Raw genomic sequence first — 17,695 nt, forward strand, 5'->3', positions numbered from 1 at the left:
TCCTGAGTGCAAAGCAGGCAGTACTGGCCTTTTTGGGTTGTACCTAAAAGATCCAAACTCAGGACAAATGTTCCAACAGTAATTAAGTTTCTTTTTTGATAATTTAGTCCTGTTTTCTTGCCAGTTGTCAGTCATTGCATTCGCACAAGATCAGGTGCTGATGCTACACCCAGCTGCTTTGACCCGTAATGTCATGGTGAGAGTCGATGTTTGTAGTTAGACATGAATTGAATGTTTCATGTTGGTATTGAAAGAATTTGTGCTGGCTTTCTGGTGAGTTACTTTGACTTTGCATATTTTGACTTATAGATTCATTTTTGTGGGAGGAGACTTAATATTTTTCTTTTTTCTTCTGCTATGAAGAAAATACAGATATTTAAGAGTAGCTCATTGCTTGTTGCAATGGGTGAAGCTGTTTGCGTATATTAAAATTGGTAGTGGTGAAAGTTTTCATGAATTTTCGGGATTACCATGTTAGTCTTCAGTAATTGTTGGAATGTTATTAGTAGGTATCATGGGTACTGATGTACCATGGTAGTTTAGGATACATTTCTGACTTTAGTCATGTGAACATGGTTTGGTTTGTTGTACTGAGAACTTTGGTTTAGATAGAGTACGTGCAAGTTTTGTATCTGGGGCTTTGCTTGAGGTTTGCAGGTGAAGTGAAATTTGCAACACAATGTTTTAGAGATGTCGGTTCCTGGTATTGAGGGCTTTGTTGGAGCTGTGTAGCTCGAGTGAAAATTGTGTTGAGTTTTCGAGTTCTGTATGGGTTACTGGTGTTGAGGTCTTCATTTGAGATGTATGGGTCACATGAAATTTACAACACCAATAGTTTTCATTTTTGTAATTTTTTTATGTTATGACATTTTTGTGTGCTTGATTTTTGGATGAATATTTGTTTTACAGTGATGTCATTACTCTTACTGTCGTGTATTTAGTTTGCCCTCTTCATTTGGTTGTTGTATTAGTTTCATTCTATTGCTGGAGTTAAATATTTCACATGCTCTTTATGTTTGTTTGCAGGTGTAATGAGTGATGTCGTGGTTACCATATTGTATTTGTTTGAAATAGCGTACACCTTGTTGAGGGCAATACTGGTCAAAACAGGCAGGCGGAGTCATGACTTTATACCAATCTACCTTTTATAATTGAGAAGTAGATCACGTTATACAAACTGATTTTGTTTTTCAGATATAGTTTGTGTGTATTTTGATTAGTTAAAAATAATGCTGTGTTCCAAAGATCATTGGTCTGTTTCTATCAAAATGGCGTAGATTACTTTGGATTTACACTCTGTGTCTTTGTTTATGTCTACATACTGGCTATTTACAGATTACCAGATAACTTATTGGCTGAAAAGTAATGATAATGAACATATTGGCCTCTGTCGCTGCTCATGTTACTGTTACAGAATGTTTACATCTACTTCTAAATAGCACAAGTAATCATTGTAGTCTGTTTATACCACAAGGGTTTTGTTAAATATCCCTCTTTAAAGCAGAAGTTGCTAGAAGAAGCAATTTCAGTTCAAATTTAAATTTTTGTAAAGGTTTACAGCAGCCAGTTGCCTTTGATTTTGTTCTTCAGTTTCTATTTACCATGACTGGTTTTAAATTAACAAGCTATTTATCATCAGATGGTACATATTTATTAAATATTTGCAGCATTCTTGTGGCTCATGTAGTTATGGCAAGAGAATGAAACATACACGCACCAAATGTGGTTAGAAGTATATACAGTTCTCGCCTGGCCGCAGCTGCACAACTTCAACAAAGCTGCAAACAAGCAATAAATGTGTACCATCTGCTGATAGTGATTCAAAACTGGTTTGGTAAATAAAAATTGAAAAAAAATACAAATGGTGGCTGACAGTAATTTCAGGAAAGTTTCAAAATTTTGTTTAGCACCTCTCAGAGGAAATACGGAAGCGTCCGATACCGCCCGTCTGCTTTGACCCATGACGTCACAAATATGGCGGAAACGACCATAAACCACGATTCCAATATGGCGCATATAAAGTCGGTACGTACACATTATGAGGACGAAAATGCATCGAAAAACAAACACACAAAGTTTCCACAAAAAAGCCTATGTCACTAACGGGACAAGCGCGGAAAATCGGGTGTTTTTGGGTGGGGGAAAACTAAATATAAACAAATTTAGACACCTATTCCCGTACAAAACCACACAAAACGACGAGAAAAACCGGCATCACAAAACTCCCCAAATACCACTAAACACAATATCATCTGGAATAGGACACTTCCCTTGACCTATATAGCTCAACAGCAGCTACCGTCCCATAAATTAGGATCAAACACTTCCCTTGGCCTATATAGCACAAAAACATCTCCCGATACCAATATCAACATACACAGCCACATATTGGGATCGAACACTTCCCTTGACCTGCGCAGTGTTACTTTTATCCGTCATATCCACTCCTGAAAAAAAACAACAACCGATTAACTTTAATAAAATTACCACACGATCTACAGCGAACAACACTAAATTAACCTTCACACAAAATCGTTAACTCACTGAAATGAATTCCACTACAAACACAGCCGACACTCGAACAATTCTGGATAATGAGCAAAAGCAAACTGAGCCCATTACACCACACAAACGAAAACCCTGAACATAGCACCAGAGATCACAACAAACCACAACACGACGACATCTACAAACACGCCACACTCACAAGGCAAACTCCGCCCTGTCATGACGTCACACACAACAACGCCCGTACGTCACGGGCCAAAGCTGACGTGTGGGATCGTGCACTTCTGTCGGCCCCTCTGATATTATATTAGTGAATTATATAAGAAAACTTTTGTGGTTATTGTTGAACGCTTTTATGAAGCTTTGGCAGACTTAGTGATAAACAATTGTTATGTTTTCTTCTAAACTTTGATTACAATAACATCATGGCTGGCAGACAGCTATGGTGGTGCAGGGTCATTCATTATATACATCATTCCACGTAGAATGAGGAAGAGCTGCACATGCAATGCAAATAGAGCAAAACATACATTCAGATTACTTTTATTGTCGTCATTGTCAGCAGCAGTGGGAAGTACATCAGTGGGGATGGTGGATAGAGCAACAGTTGGCTCTCGCCTTCCTGTGCATCGTACTGCAGCTGAGAAAGCTGTGTGTTGGCTAAAAATCAGTCATTATAGTGGGCACACAGGTGTCAAGAAAGAACAGCAGTTGGCTCTCTCTTAGTCACTGCAACAATCACAGTTACTTTAATCAAGGTGTAGTGTGGTTGTGAAAAAATCAGTTCATGCTGAAATTTGATCTGCACTATCAATACAAGACAGAAATATAACTTTTGTGTAAACTTTGCACCCTTAACTAGGATTTAACAAAGTTATGTATTATGGTATGAAGATATTTGAGAAACTCCCGTCTAACATACAACAAGAAATTATTTATCTCAGCAAATTCAAAGGAAAATTTAAAAAATACATCAGTAGTGACTGCTTCCACTGATTATCTTAGTGCAAGGGTTTGATTCCTTCTTTAAATGGATGGCAGGTAGTGTGTTGTAAACTGTCCTATGTAATTACATATGTAGGTTACTGTTTTCTTTGAAAAAATACTTGATTAATGAAGTAAATATCAAGTTTCTTATAAGACATCCTGCAGGTACCTAATATAACTGAAGTAGCAGCAGCTTTCTTTGTAATTCACTAGAACGCATTTAACTGGCATAAAAAGAACTAGCATTAAGCAGTATTGTGATAGTTTCTTGTTAATATAGTGTACAGCTTAAGCAAAGTTTGGTTGTCTTTTGTTAATGTTTACCTTCGCTTGCTCCCTGTAGGTTCACCTCCGTGGCGGCAGAGTAGAAGAAATTTGTATTCTTGTTCACCTTCTTGGTGGGATGTACAGAATATGATGAATGAGTAGAATAAATTTCTATTCTTTTGAAATTGTGATGGTTTATTTATGTCAGGAAATGTTAGTAAATGTATATAATGTGAAGGTGATATTAGAATGCTTAATGCGTTGAACTGAGTGTCGGTAAATCCGTAGCATCACTATCTTCAGCTGTCCAGTTGCAGTGTGAAGGCAATACATGATCAGTAGACCACGGATTTTTAGGTCATAAATAAGTGTGTTTTAGGCACCTAAAATAGGCTCCTTCAGTAGTTCATTTAGGCCATATAAAACCTAAAATAGGCTCTAATAAAAATGATGCAGAGAAAATAAATTAAAATACACAGTATTGACAGTATGAACATCATATTAGTCATTAAAACAAGGAGAATGAATATTTACACAGTTACAGAGCACAGCAATATATAACATTAATGCTGAACATAACTTCAAATATTTTTGAGTTCCTGTAAGATAAAGATCTCCGTAAAGAAGATGTGGCAATGGTTTAATTAATACCTCCGTAGTTTCACATATTCTGACCATAGTTGTCTTCAAAATAAATAACCAAAATCTTTTCTAGGTTTTCTAGTGAAAAACTGTGGCGCTTGTCAGTCAGAATCAATTTATACGCTGAAAAAGAACGTTCTACATCATCAGATGTGACAGGGGCGTACTTCATTTTCGGCACATTTTGGACAGGAATGCTGCAGTCAGGAGTGCTGGATTTTCCACTAAGTATGTCGGCAGCTGCACACAACTCCTTCAGGCCAGTGGTGGTGGTTAGTGTTTAACGTCCCGTCGACAACGAGGTCATTAGAGACGGAGCAGAAGCTCGGGTTAGGGAAGGATTGGGAAGGAAATCGGCCGTGCCCTTTCAAAGGAACCATCCCGGCATTTGCCTGAAACGATTTAGGGAAATCACGGAAAACCTAAATCAGGATGTCCGGAGGCGGGATTGAACCGTCGTCCTCCCGAATGCGAGTCCATCAGGCCAGTGTTCTTCTGCAAAACCGTTTGCATTTTTGCCCGTCCTTTTCCCCCCACTTCACCTGGCGCTTCATTAATTTTCATTCTGACTTGTTCAATCAAAGAAATATTGTCGTAGATAGGTCTCACTGAGTCTCGTAATTATGAAATTATTCTTGCCATAAATGTGTAGTGGGCCCTTATGTAAGATACGTCCCGTTTTAAAGAAGAATCTTTGAGTAACTCCATTGTTGCTGCTACGTGTGCAGCATCCTCCGGTATATTTTCAACCACCTTCTGGAGAGCTGGGAGATGCGTACTATAGTATTCTGGTGCTATCAGCCACGTGCCCCAGCGGGTGACAACAGGCTCTGTCGGCAATGGTACATCTGGAAGCTGTTCTTTGAATGCCTGTGTTCTTGATGGTGCCTTAACAACAATGTTCTTCACCATAGATATTACTTTATTTACGTTAGGAAATTGTAGCCTTAGTTGCTCTGCTATGCGGTTGATCCCATGCACTACACAAGTTACGTGCAGCATCAGTGGGTAGAATAGGTTTAATAGTTGAAACGCTGCTATCATCTCTGCAGCAGCATCAGTGACGGTCAGAAGCACCTTATTCTCATCCACTCTGTTTGGGTATAGCACCTTAAGCCCATCGTTTACAAGCTGTGCTATTATTTGATGGTTAGTTTTTGCTAGCTATTTTGAGCAAATGAAATGAGCCCTGGATGGAGCATATGGATCTAGCTTGCCAATTATCAAGTTTGCAATGTAACGCTGCCACAAGTGCATGACACTGCAGAACTTGTTTTTTTTTCGGAGGATTCACCAGGTTTATTGGTTAAAAGAGTTTGCTTAAATTTTGACTTTCGTTCAACATTAGCTTTATGTGTGATTCCATCTGCATGCTGAGTTAAGTGAGATTTCTTAACACTCGAAACCTAATACGAGAGAAAATGTAAATGCAGTTTAGAATCGCATATAAAGAGTATTTCGTATTACTAAAGATTAGCGATAAAAAAGAATCATAAGTGACAGGAAAATAATAAGTCTAAGAGAAACATCAGCTAAGGTCCTTGTTGCACGCTTGGCAGAAAATAATTTTCCCGTTTGTTGTATAATGCGGAAAATCTTGCAGCCGCTGCCTTATATGAGTAGACTTTGAACTAGCTGTTTTCGGCATGGCGCAGTGTTCTCACACAGAAGCTAGAATTTATTTTGCACGTAGAACGTCAGTAACACTTCACACGTCGGTCGCTACACTGATTTGTTTTCGCTGGAAAAAAAGTGAACGATGACCAGTTTTTTTTTAATTTTTATTTTTTTTTCCTTGTACTGCGGTACATGGGATCGGTAGGGGAAGTACCTTACTCGTTGCTGGACAGATGGCACCCGACAGATGGCCGCCCCCTTCTGAACAAGCGAATGGAATCCAGCGGTGCTTCAGACGAAAACGTCTCACTACCGGCAAATTATTTTTCGAACCGGAAAATTCACGTATAATACCAGTCACGAAACAGAGCAGTTTTTAACAGGACTGCCTGTAGACAGCAGCGAGCAAATGCGCGAAGGGCAGTAATTTAGCTGTAGAGGGTGTCTACGATTAACATTGTGATTTTTTAATCCGTACTCAGCTTAAGGCCTATGAAACCGTTTCTTTGCGAAAATACACAGCTGGCTAGAATCCTATGAACGAAATATTTTCAAATATAACATTTAGTACTCCCACATTCGGTTCTAATGTGTAACTCAAATCTTTGACCGCTTCCCATTCGCTCACCAAAGTTAAAACCTGTCGCGCTTGGCGCGTATTTGGATGGATGACCATTCAATCGTGCAGAGTGCTGTTGGTAGTAAGGCAAGCAAAGGAATTGTAAACAGTCTCTAACGACCTTCGCCTTCGACGAGACGTAAAGCTCTAAGTTTACTTCCTTTTTTCTAATCTTTTGAAAACACAACAACTCTATGTCAGATTAACGAAATAGGTACTTTTTAGGAATTTGATGCAGAAATAGGCAAAATTAGGCGTCAACGACGAAATACATAATTTTAGGTCCTATAGAACTAACGGAATTCAGTTCAGTTAGTCATGAAACGCATAAGGTCCAACTTATATGCAAATTGGAGCCTAGGAAAGAAAAAGGTTTTAACCTAAAGATCCGTGATCTATTTTTTACATATGGATAATAAAACACCTATAAAGAGTATTTGCTATTAACAGGGATAGCGATATACAAAAATAAAAAGGACTAAAGTGTTAGGCAAATACGAAGCATGAGCGCATATCAACTAGCCACCTAGCTTCACGCTGGGCAGAAAATATTTTTTCCATCTGTCGTATAGTGTGGAAAAACTTGGAGCCACTGTCTTATATGATGAAATAGGCACTTTTTAGGATATTAAAGCCGAAATAGGCAAATATAGGCACTAACGTTGAAATAGGCTTTTTTAGGTCCTATAGAATTAACGCTTTTAAGTGTAAATAGTCATGAAACAACATTAAATATCATTGTGTTGCATTTTACGCATTCTGAAATGTTTATGTGTAATACATGTATCCTATTTCAGTATTATCCTCATTGCAGTATGCAACCGAACGATGCATTGTGTATTGGCCGATGGTCCAGCGATAAGACTGAATTTCATACATCAAAGCACAAATTACTAATTTTCATCAAAATTATAGGTTATGAGAACTTGAGAGTTATCTTGTATCATAAGAAAACTGATTGCCCGTTAATAGCATTAGGGACTGATGACCTCAGCAGTTTGGTCCCATAAGACCTTACCACAAATTTCCAAAAAATATTTCCAGTAACATAACAGCATAATTATCATCTAACAGTAGAACAGAAGCTACACCAAAAATTCCACTCCTCATTATTGATGATCCCTGGTAATTAAAGAAAAATCTAAATGGTGCAGTAGACTTTGATATTTAAAAATCAATTTCCCTTTCTACTCGTCCGCTTTCCACCTTCAAATTTTATCGAAGGCAAACAAATATGGCTACAATACACACATTCTTCTGAGAAAAATAAAAAGGGTGTTTTTGAGATTTTCAAAAAGCTTTTGCAAGGAAAATTTAATCTCACAGTAATTAACGCGTAGTTCAAGAGCTTTCAACGGACGAGGGTCATCTATCTAGCTTCAATAGTTTTAGAGCTATATGCAGAATTATTTCTCAAAAGGGTTGGAAAATCATGCAGTTTCTCACGATTTCAAAGGAAAAAAAGAAAAAACAGTCTGGCATTGTGAAAGGCCTGAGACATCAAGGTCCACAACTTAACCAAATTTGTCTGATCTGATATAGACTATGCCGGGTACAGACTTAATGCAGTGGAAGAAGTGTTGGAGAAGTGGTACGAGTGAGATGAAGTTCAAATGTATATTATGAGCTTCAATTACGGCAAAACTGAAAGCATCTGTAATGTCTCTGCAACACTTACGCATTTTTCAATGTAAAGTGACGTACCTAAATTAATTTTAAAAATAAACAAATAACAAGGATGATAAATACTTGTATCGCGTTACATGCTCATTCTTCAAGTTACTGTACTATGTGTTCACAGGCCTGTACAACAGCAAAAGTGTACACTACTGTTGTACAATCACTGACAGCCACGTATTGAAATGTATTAAACTGCATACACTGTTTTACCCCCCATCTCTGGACACTCCAAGCCAAGGCAGACTCCCGACTCCGTCTCCTCAAGCTCCTTTCTGGCTGCACATGGGGTCTGGACCCCTCCACCATCCTCCATACATATAAATCCCTCATTCGCCCTATCCTCTGCTACGCCCACCCTCCATGGATCTCCGCCTCTCCTACCTTTCACAAATCCCTTTAAATCGTATAATGCCATGTTCTCTGCCTCACCTATTGCATCTGTCTCCCCTCACCCATGCGGATCCCGTATGTCCTTGTTCCGTTCCCACACCTCTTCCTCTTCCTTGAACGGATATGGACTCTCTACACCTCTCGTAAACTTGATCCCCTTCACCCGCTTGTCTATCCCATCCTCTCCCACCTCCGTCTGCTGCCGCACCTGCATTCCCACGTCCCACCTGCTCTCCATCTCTTCACTCTCCGTACCCTCGCCCAAGGTGGCTTCCACCAACTCCCCCTCCCTGATGAAGCCCTCATCCCCTCCATCTACCCCTCATACCGACTTTGATCCTCCTCTTCAACATCCTGTGTTTTTTTTCCTTAGGGCACCCTCTCTCCCTTCTCCCTTCCTCCCCCCTCCCTCCTCCCCCCGGGCTTCACCTACACCCCCCCTTCTCCTCTGCCACTGGCATCACAACTCTCCCCACTCCCTCCTCACCCAACTTTCCCCTTTTGGCAGGTCCCTGGACTCGCACACGTCAAGTGACCATTCGCGCACCAGAGATCGTCGCCATTGGTTCTGCGTGTGTGTTGTCGTGTTAGAGCTTCAGTGTTTTCGCCACCCACACTCCATCGTTCACATGTGTCATCACAATCACCAGTGTTTGTGTATAGTGCTGACAGTTTTTTCTTTTTCTACGCCTGTGAACGGCTTCATGTTTTTTTTGCTCATATGTCTGCTGTTTTTGTCCACCATTCTGTTTTGTGTTTCTATGTCTTCCTTGATTCTATTTGTACTGTCTGTGGCCTAAGAGCGGCATACTATTGCCGCTGCTGGCCCACCTTTTTATGTAAGGTGTTAAAATAACAATAAAGAATAAAAAATCATGCACCTTTATAGGATCTTCGGTAACGTTTTCTGAATTCAAATCCTGCATGACTGAGCACAGTAATCCCGTTAACACACTATTATTATTAATTTGTTTGTAACCAGTAACAAACATGTCGCTCCACATATTACCACGGAATAACTCCAAAACAAACGAAAAGAGATCAAGTCCACCAAGGCTACCACTGTAGCTATGGTGACAAAAACAAAATTATTGCATTTTACCCAACAGCTGCAGGCAGATCAAAATCGAGAAAATGTCACTACTCTCTCCTCAATACCACAAATTTCTTTTTTTATGTTCATTCAAACATTAATGGTAATTCTAATGGCGTTTCAATTATGTGAACCTGTTGTATCTTCACTTTACTTCATCCAACAGCACTCTCTCACTGACATAGAAATGAGAATTTTTTTTATACTTAGACTGCTTTTTCAAATTCTTTAGATCGCCCATTTGTTGCGTCAGTCATAGCTAGAATCACTTCCTGTGTATGTGTGCCATGCATTTCACACTTTTACAATGGTTTGCAGACTGCATCACAGAGAATTTATTCAACACTGGTCTGGTCTCTGTGTACTTGAAACGCTCATGAGTTATGTCTCATGCACGACCATCTGATGAGAAGCATCAAAGTTGAAACGCACGGATGCACGCCAAGACTGTAGGATCCTACGCAGTGCCGTAGGGGACCGCACCGCAACTTCCCAGCAAATTAGGGACACTGTTGCCCCTGGGGTATCGGCGAGGACCATTCGCAACCGTCTCCATGAAGCTGGGCTACGGTCCCGCACACCGTTAGGCCGTCTTCCGCTCACGCCCCAACATCGTGCAGCCCGCCTCCAGTGGTGTCGCGACAGGCGTGAATGGAGGGATGCATGGAGACGTGTCGTCTTCAGCTATGAGAGTCGCTTCTGCCTTGGTGCCAATGATGGTCGTATGCGTGTTTGGCGCCGTGCAGGTGAGCGCCACAATCAGGACTGCATATGACCGAGGCACACAGGGCCAACACCCGGCATCATGGTGTGGGGAGCGATCTCCTACCTTGGCCGTACACCTCTGGTGATCGTCGAGGGGACACTGAATAGTGCACGGTACATCCAAACCGTCATCGAACCCATCGTTCTACCATTCCTAGACCGGCAAGGGAACTTGCTGTTCCAACAGGACAATGCACGTCCGCATGTATCCCGTGCCACCCAACGTGCTCTAGAAGGTGTAAGTCAACTACCCTGGCCAGCAAGATCTCCGGATCTGTCCCCCATTGAGCATGTTTGGGACTGGATGAAGCGTCGTCTCACGCGGTCTGCACGTCCAGCACGAACGCTGGTCCAACTGAGGCGCCAGGTGGAAATGGCATGGCAAGCCGTTCCACAGGACTACATCCAGCATCTCTACGATCGTCTCCATGGGAGAATAGCAGCGTGCATTGCTGCGAAAGGTGGATATACACTGCACTAGTGCCGACATTGTGCATGCTCTGTTGCCTGTGTCTATGTGCCTGTGGTTCTGTCAGTGTGATCATGTGATGTATCTGACCCCAGGAATGTGTCAATAAAATTTCCCCTTCCTGGGACAATGAATTCACGTTGTTCTTATTTCAATTTCCAGGTGTATATATGTACTGTGACAGAATTGCTTGCAGTAGAAACAACATTTTCAGAAGGTGAGATTTTTAGTTCAAGTTGCGTCGATAGCACTGTGACCAGCAATCCACTTTTTCTGTCTGTCTGTCCACTTGGTCATGCATAAATAAATTCATAGGAAAAAGTGAACAGCGGGATGAATGAAGTGCACAGAAAACTAATATAGGTGAACTTGAAAGATGTAATCATGTTAGATAGATCCTTGCATACCAGCCATCGCTTTAATGTAAGTTACAACGGTAAATAGTTGTCGACAAACAGAAGTCTGTCACTTAGTTAACATGGGTTAGAGGCATAGCATGAAAGCAGCTCAAAGTATTTTGGACTATTGGGTCATTAAGAAAGCTTTGAACTCTTACTAAAAGGTTGAACAATATTTTCGGGGGTGTCGATTGTATCATAAAAAAAGTGATGCAGAACTAAACTATATGGACACACACTGGAATTGTGCACCAGAATGTGCTGCTATTTACAAATGAAGTTGCTGATATAAATATACTTCTTAGAAGCAATGAATTGAAGTTTTTTTTTGACATTGGCTGGGTTTACAGAATAGAATCAAAACATGAACAAACCTGTATTCATGTAATTGAAGTTCAGAGTATAAGAGTAGCCTCTATATGCATATGAGGTTATGAGGTTTTGTCAAGAGAATTTAGGATAAGGGTGGTTTTTTTCCAAAGAACTGGACCTTGCTTTAGGCAAACCCAAGGTAATTTGGAAAACAATGGTACTCTGCAGAGATTTTAACACTGATTTTCTGAGCCAAAGCGCTCACAGAGAGAGAATTTCTTCAATACTGGTACGTCAAATTGTTGTGGCCATAGAAAATTTTTATCTATATTCTTGCTTTTGTGACCATAATAAGAGTCCAGGCTCCATAGGCAAACAGCCAGCCGACATTAAGAAATAGTGCACCAGGACGTAGGGACAAGATAAGTGGCAGAGGCTGGCAAGTACGGCCTCTTGATCAAATAACTTAGTGTTTGACTTCCTGCCAGAGGAAGCAGTATGAATCAAACTTGCGCAACGGAAGACGCAAACACCAGGGCGATAATAAAGCAACAGAGAGAGTCAGTCACGTGCAGAAAAAAACTCGTGTGGAACCAAATGAAGTTGCGTGCAGCTAGAAACAAAAGTGTTGTGTGGAACTGAAGGCATTGTTACGCAAGCTAAACAATTAGAAATGAGAGTGTTGTGTGGTACCATAGGCATTCTTGTGCAATCCGATCACTTAGAAATGAAAGGGTCGTGTGAAACAAATCAACTCGTGTGCACCCAAGTACACGAGAAACGAAATGAAAGGCCAGGCAGTGGAATTGCTAGAGGCAGAGATTCAGGTGCAGATTCAGAGCCAGTGCTGGCAGTTTGGAGATTCTGCAGTGAGACGCCAGCGGGGCCGAGTAGACCCGTAGCAGCCGATACAGCTGATAAAGACTTCAACTATGAGAAGACGGTGATAGACTCCGGTGGACACTCAGGAACTGCGGGTCAAGTAGGATTTTTAGAGTTTCATTGGAACAGTGTTGAACAGAGGCTGTCAGTCTTTGTCTCAATTACTTTGAGAGATTTCAGTGCTAACCAAGAACAAGTGATTGCTTTGTACTTGTTTCTTATATGTATTGGCAATTAGCTTTGAAGTAGCAAGTCTGAATAAATAGACTCAATGTTACTAAGCTGTTTGTGGTCCAACAGCTCACATGAGTATATGTGAGAATAAACTTGACAGAAACTAACAAATATTTTCTGCCTATTGTAGTTCTGTAACCCATTTTCAGGAAACTTATTTGCTTCAAACCAAGGAGATTTCTCCCTCTCATCTCCGATATAAAGGTTGACAGTAATTTATAACCAACCCATTGTCGTTAACGTCCCAATTGCGCAACACAGTTCGCACTTACTTCATTCTGCTGCAGACGCGACAAAATACCTATGATCTGTGCATGACTGTTATTTCTATAACACATATAGCCAAAATCTATTGCCATTCTCCTTGACCAGGTATGTGTAAACGTAGAAAAGTGCATATAGCATTTCCTGCAGTCGCTAAATGTAGCTTTTATTTAATTTAACATGGTGCAGGTATTGGCGACTTGCTCTAGATTTTCAGAAATGTAAAATTGTGCTCCTGATAAAACAAAAAAACGTATTATCCTATGACTATAAAATCAGTGACTCATTATTGGAATCGGCCAACTCATACAAATACCTGGGTGTAACACCTTGTAGGGATATGAAATGGAGTTATCTCATAGGCTCAGTTGCAGGTAAAGTAGATGGCAGACTTCAGTTTGTTAGTAGAATGCTGCCGAAGCGCAATCAGATTGCTTACAAATCACTCATGCGAGTGGTTCTGCAATACTGCTCAAGTGTATGGGACACGTACCAGAAAGGACTAATGAGGAATAATGAACATATACAGGGAAGGGCAACACGAATTGTCACAGATTTCTTTAATGTGTGGGAGAGTGTCACAGAGATAGTGAAGGAACTGAACTGGAAGACTTTTGAAGACAGACATAAAATATCCCAATAAAGTCTAATAACAAAGTTTTGTGGCTTTAAATGATTACTCTAGAAATATAATAAAACCTCCTATGTATCGCTCACAGAAGGATCATGAAGATAGGACATACACACACACACACACATTCATTCATTCTTCCCATGCTGAATGGAACAGGAAGAAATCCTAATAACTGGTATAATGGGATATACCCTTTGTCATACACCTCATTTTGGTTTTGCAGAGTATAGATGCAGCTGTATAGATGGAAAAAGTGTCACTGATTGTAGGGCAGTTAAACAATTTCAGTTCTTACTATTCAACGGTTGCAGATGAATTAGTGAAGGGAAAAACTGGAAATCCAACCTATACAATGTTGAAAGAACTTTTTATGTACTGAAATAAATAATCTAGCAATGTTACTCAGTACAGTAGCCCCTACTGAACTACTAGGTGAAGCTAAGCGTTCTGGCCCCAAATGGACCCTACTGAGTGCTGCGTGATCCAATGCCAGTGGCATCTTCGGTGCAGCACACCACACTCCAGGTTGTTGTCAGGTCGCTTTACCTGGGGACTGTTGCTGTTCAGTCAAGCTGCTCACCACGAGCCTGAGTGCACCCCCTTCCAATCCTCCCACCAAGGGACATCCATGGCTGTACCAGGAACTGAACCCAGTTCCTCCGCATGGTAGCCAGCTGCACTGACCACTCAGCTATGAAGGCGGACAGCTGATCTAAATACCTTTAATTCAATGAAGAGTAAATATACAGTGAGTATCAATGACAAGCCGAATTACGTTATAAAAGTATCAGCGAGATGAGTACTCACTTCTTAGGTAGATATCTGCAATTTATCTTTATTAAGTAGCATGTTCCCAAAGCAGCTAAAAACAGCAAAAGTAGAGCCCCTATATAAAAATTGTATGAGTAACTATAGGCCTGTGTCACTACTGTAAGGATTTTTAAAACGTACAAATTAAAAAAGTGTCCCTTTCACAGCTAACAGTTACTTTCAACCTGATAAGCAATGTATTAAAAGCAGTGGAACATCACGAAAAAATGTCAGGATTATTCTTGGTGTGTGACTTAACAAACACATTTAATGTGATTGGTCATTCTGTGCTCTTCAGAAAACTTGAAAGATATTATGTAAGAGGCTTGCTAAATAACTACCAGTAGATTAAATTGTGTTCGGAATATCGCTTTCAGGCAATAGAAATACAGTACACAGAATGAAATGAACTCTAAACTAAAGTTCCAGAACGACGTGTGACTAAGTCATGGTGTTTCACATTGCTCAATTTGAGATCCTTTGTTTTTAATTATTATACATAAATGACTGCCCATTACACATTAGCGATTGAGACACACTACAGTTTGGAAATGATACCTGCCTAATGATCAGTGGAAATAACAAAGAAGATCTCGTTGCATTTGCAGAAAATATCACATCCATCTATCGAAGGAAATTGACGGAGATCCGAAATGTGAAATGATTTGGATGAAGGTCACGGTTAAAGCAGGCTCAGACATGGTAATTGGATGTCTCTATAGGCCCCCGGGCTCAGTAGCTGTTGTGGCTGAGCACCTGAAGGATAATTTGGAAAATATTTTGAGCAGATTTCACCACCATGTTATAGTTCTGGGTGGACAGTTTAATTTGCCAGATATAGACTGGGAGACTCAAGCCTTCATAATGAGTGGCAGGGACAAAAAATCCAGTAAAATTTTTTTAAGTGCTTTATATGAAAACTACCTTGAGCAGTTAAACAGAGAACCGACTCGTGGCGATAACATATTAGACCTTCTGGTGACAAACAGACACAAACTATTTGAAACAGTTAACGCTGAACAGGGAATCAGCAATCATAAAGCGGTTATAGCGCCGATTATTTCAGCCGTAAATAGAAATATTTAAAAAAAGGTAGGAAGATTTTTCTGATTACAGAGTACCTGACAGCTCAACACAAAAGTTTTGTCTCAAGTACAGATAGTGTTGAGGATCGGTGGACAAAGTTCAAAACCATCGTACAATATGTGTTAGATGAGTATGTGCCAAGCAAGATAGTAAGAGATGGAAAAGAGCCACCGTGGTACAACAACTGAGTTAGAAAACTACTCCAGAAGCAAAGGGAACTTCACAGCAAACATAAACATAGCCAAAGTCTTGCAGACAAACAAAAATTATGTGAAGTGAAATGTAGTGTGAGGAGGGCTATGCGAGAGGCGTTCAATGAATTCGGAAGTAAAGTTCTATGTACTGACTTGGCAGAAAATCCTAAGAAATTTTGGTCTTATGTCAAAGCAGTAGGTGGATCAAAACAAAATGTCCAGACACTCTGTGACCAAAATGGTACTGAAACAGAGGATGACAGACTAAAGGCCGAAATACTAAATGTCTTTTTCCAAATTTGTTTCACAGAGGAAGACTGCACTGTAGTTCCTTCTCTAGATTGTCGCACAGATGACAAAATGGTAGATATAGAAATAGATGACAGAGGAATAGAGAAACAATTAAAATCGCTCAAAAGAGGAAAGGCAGCTGGACCTGATGGAATACCAGTTCGATTTTACACAGAGTACGCGAAGGAACTTGCCCCCCTTCTTGCAGCGGTGTACCGTAGGTCTCTAGAACAGTGTAGTGTTCCAAAGGACTGGAAAAGGGCACAAGTCATCCCCGTTTTCAAGAAGGAACTATAGACCTATACCTCTAACGTCGATCAGTTGTAGAATTTTGGAACACGTATTATGTTCGAGTATGATGACTTTTCTGGAGACTAGAAATCTACTCTGTAGGAATCAGCATGGGTTTCGAAAAAGACAATCGTGTGAAACCCAGCTCGCGCTATTCGTCCACGAGACTCAGAGGGCCATAGACACGGGTTCACAGGTAGATGTCGTGTTTCTCGACTACCACAAGGCATTTTATACAGTTCCCCACAGTCGTTTAATGAAGAAAGTAAGAGCATATGGACCATCAGACCAATTGTGTGATTGGATTGAAGAGTTCCTATATAACAGAATGCAGCATGTCATTCTCAATGGAGAGAAGTCTTCGGAAGTGAGAGTAATTTCAGGTGTGCCGCAGGGGAGTGTCATAGGACCGTTGCTATTCACAATATACATAAATGACCTGGAAGATGACATCGGAAGTTCACTGAGGCTTTTTGCAGATGATGCTGTGGTGTATCGAGAGGTTGTAACAATGGAAAATTGTACTGAAATGCAGGAGGTTCTGCAGCGAATTGACGCATGGTGCAGGGTATGGCAATTGAATCTCAATGTAGACAAGTGTAATGTGCTGCGAATACATAGATAGATAGATCCCGTATCATTTAGCTACAAAATAGCAAGTGAGCAACTGGAAGCAGTTAACTCCATAAATTATCTGGGAGTAGGCATTAGGAGTGATTTAAAATGGAATGATCATATACAGTGGATCGTTGGTAAAGCAGATGCCAGACTGAGGGTCATTGGAAGAATCCTAAGGAAATGCAATCTGAAAACAAAGGAAGTAGGTTACAGTAGCTTGTTCGCCCACTGCTTGAATACTGCTCAGCAGTGTGGGATCCGTACCAGATAGGGTTGATAGAAGAGATAGAGAAGATCCAATGGAGAGCAGCGCGCTTCGTTACAGGATCATTTAGTAATTGCGAAAGCGTTACAGAGATGATAGATCAACTCCAGTGGAAGACTCTGCAGGAGAGACGCTCAGTAGCTCCGTACAAGCTTTTGTTGAAGTTTCGAGAACATACCTTCACCGAGGAGTCAAGCAGTATATTGCTCCCTAGTATGTATATCTCGCGAAGAGACCATGAGGATAAAATCAGAGAGATTAGAGCCCACACAGAAGCATGTGGACAATCCCTCTTTCCACGAACAATACGAGACTGGAATTGAAGGGAGAACCGATAGAGGTACTCACGGTACCCTCCGCCACACACCGTCAGGTGGCT

The sequence above is a fragment of the Schistocerca gregaria genome, chromosome 11 (assembly GCF_023897955.1).
Source record: "Schistocerca gregaria isolate iqSchGreg1 chromosome 11, iqSchGreg1.2, whole genome shotgun sequence".
NCBI lineage: Eukaryota > Metazoa > Arthropoda > Insecta > Orthoptera > Acrididae > Schistocerca > Schistocerca gregaria.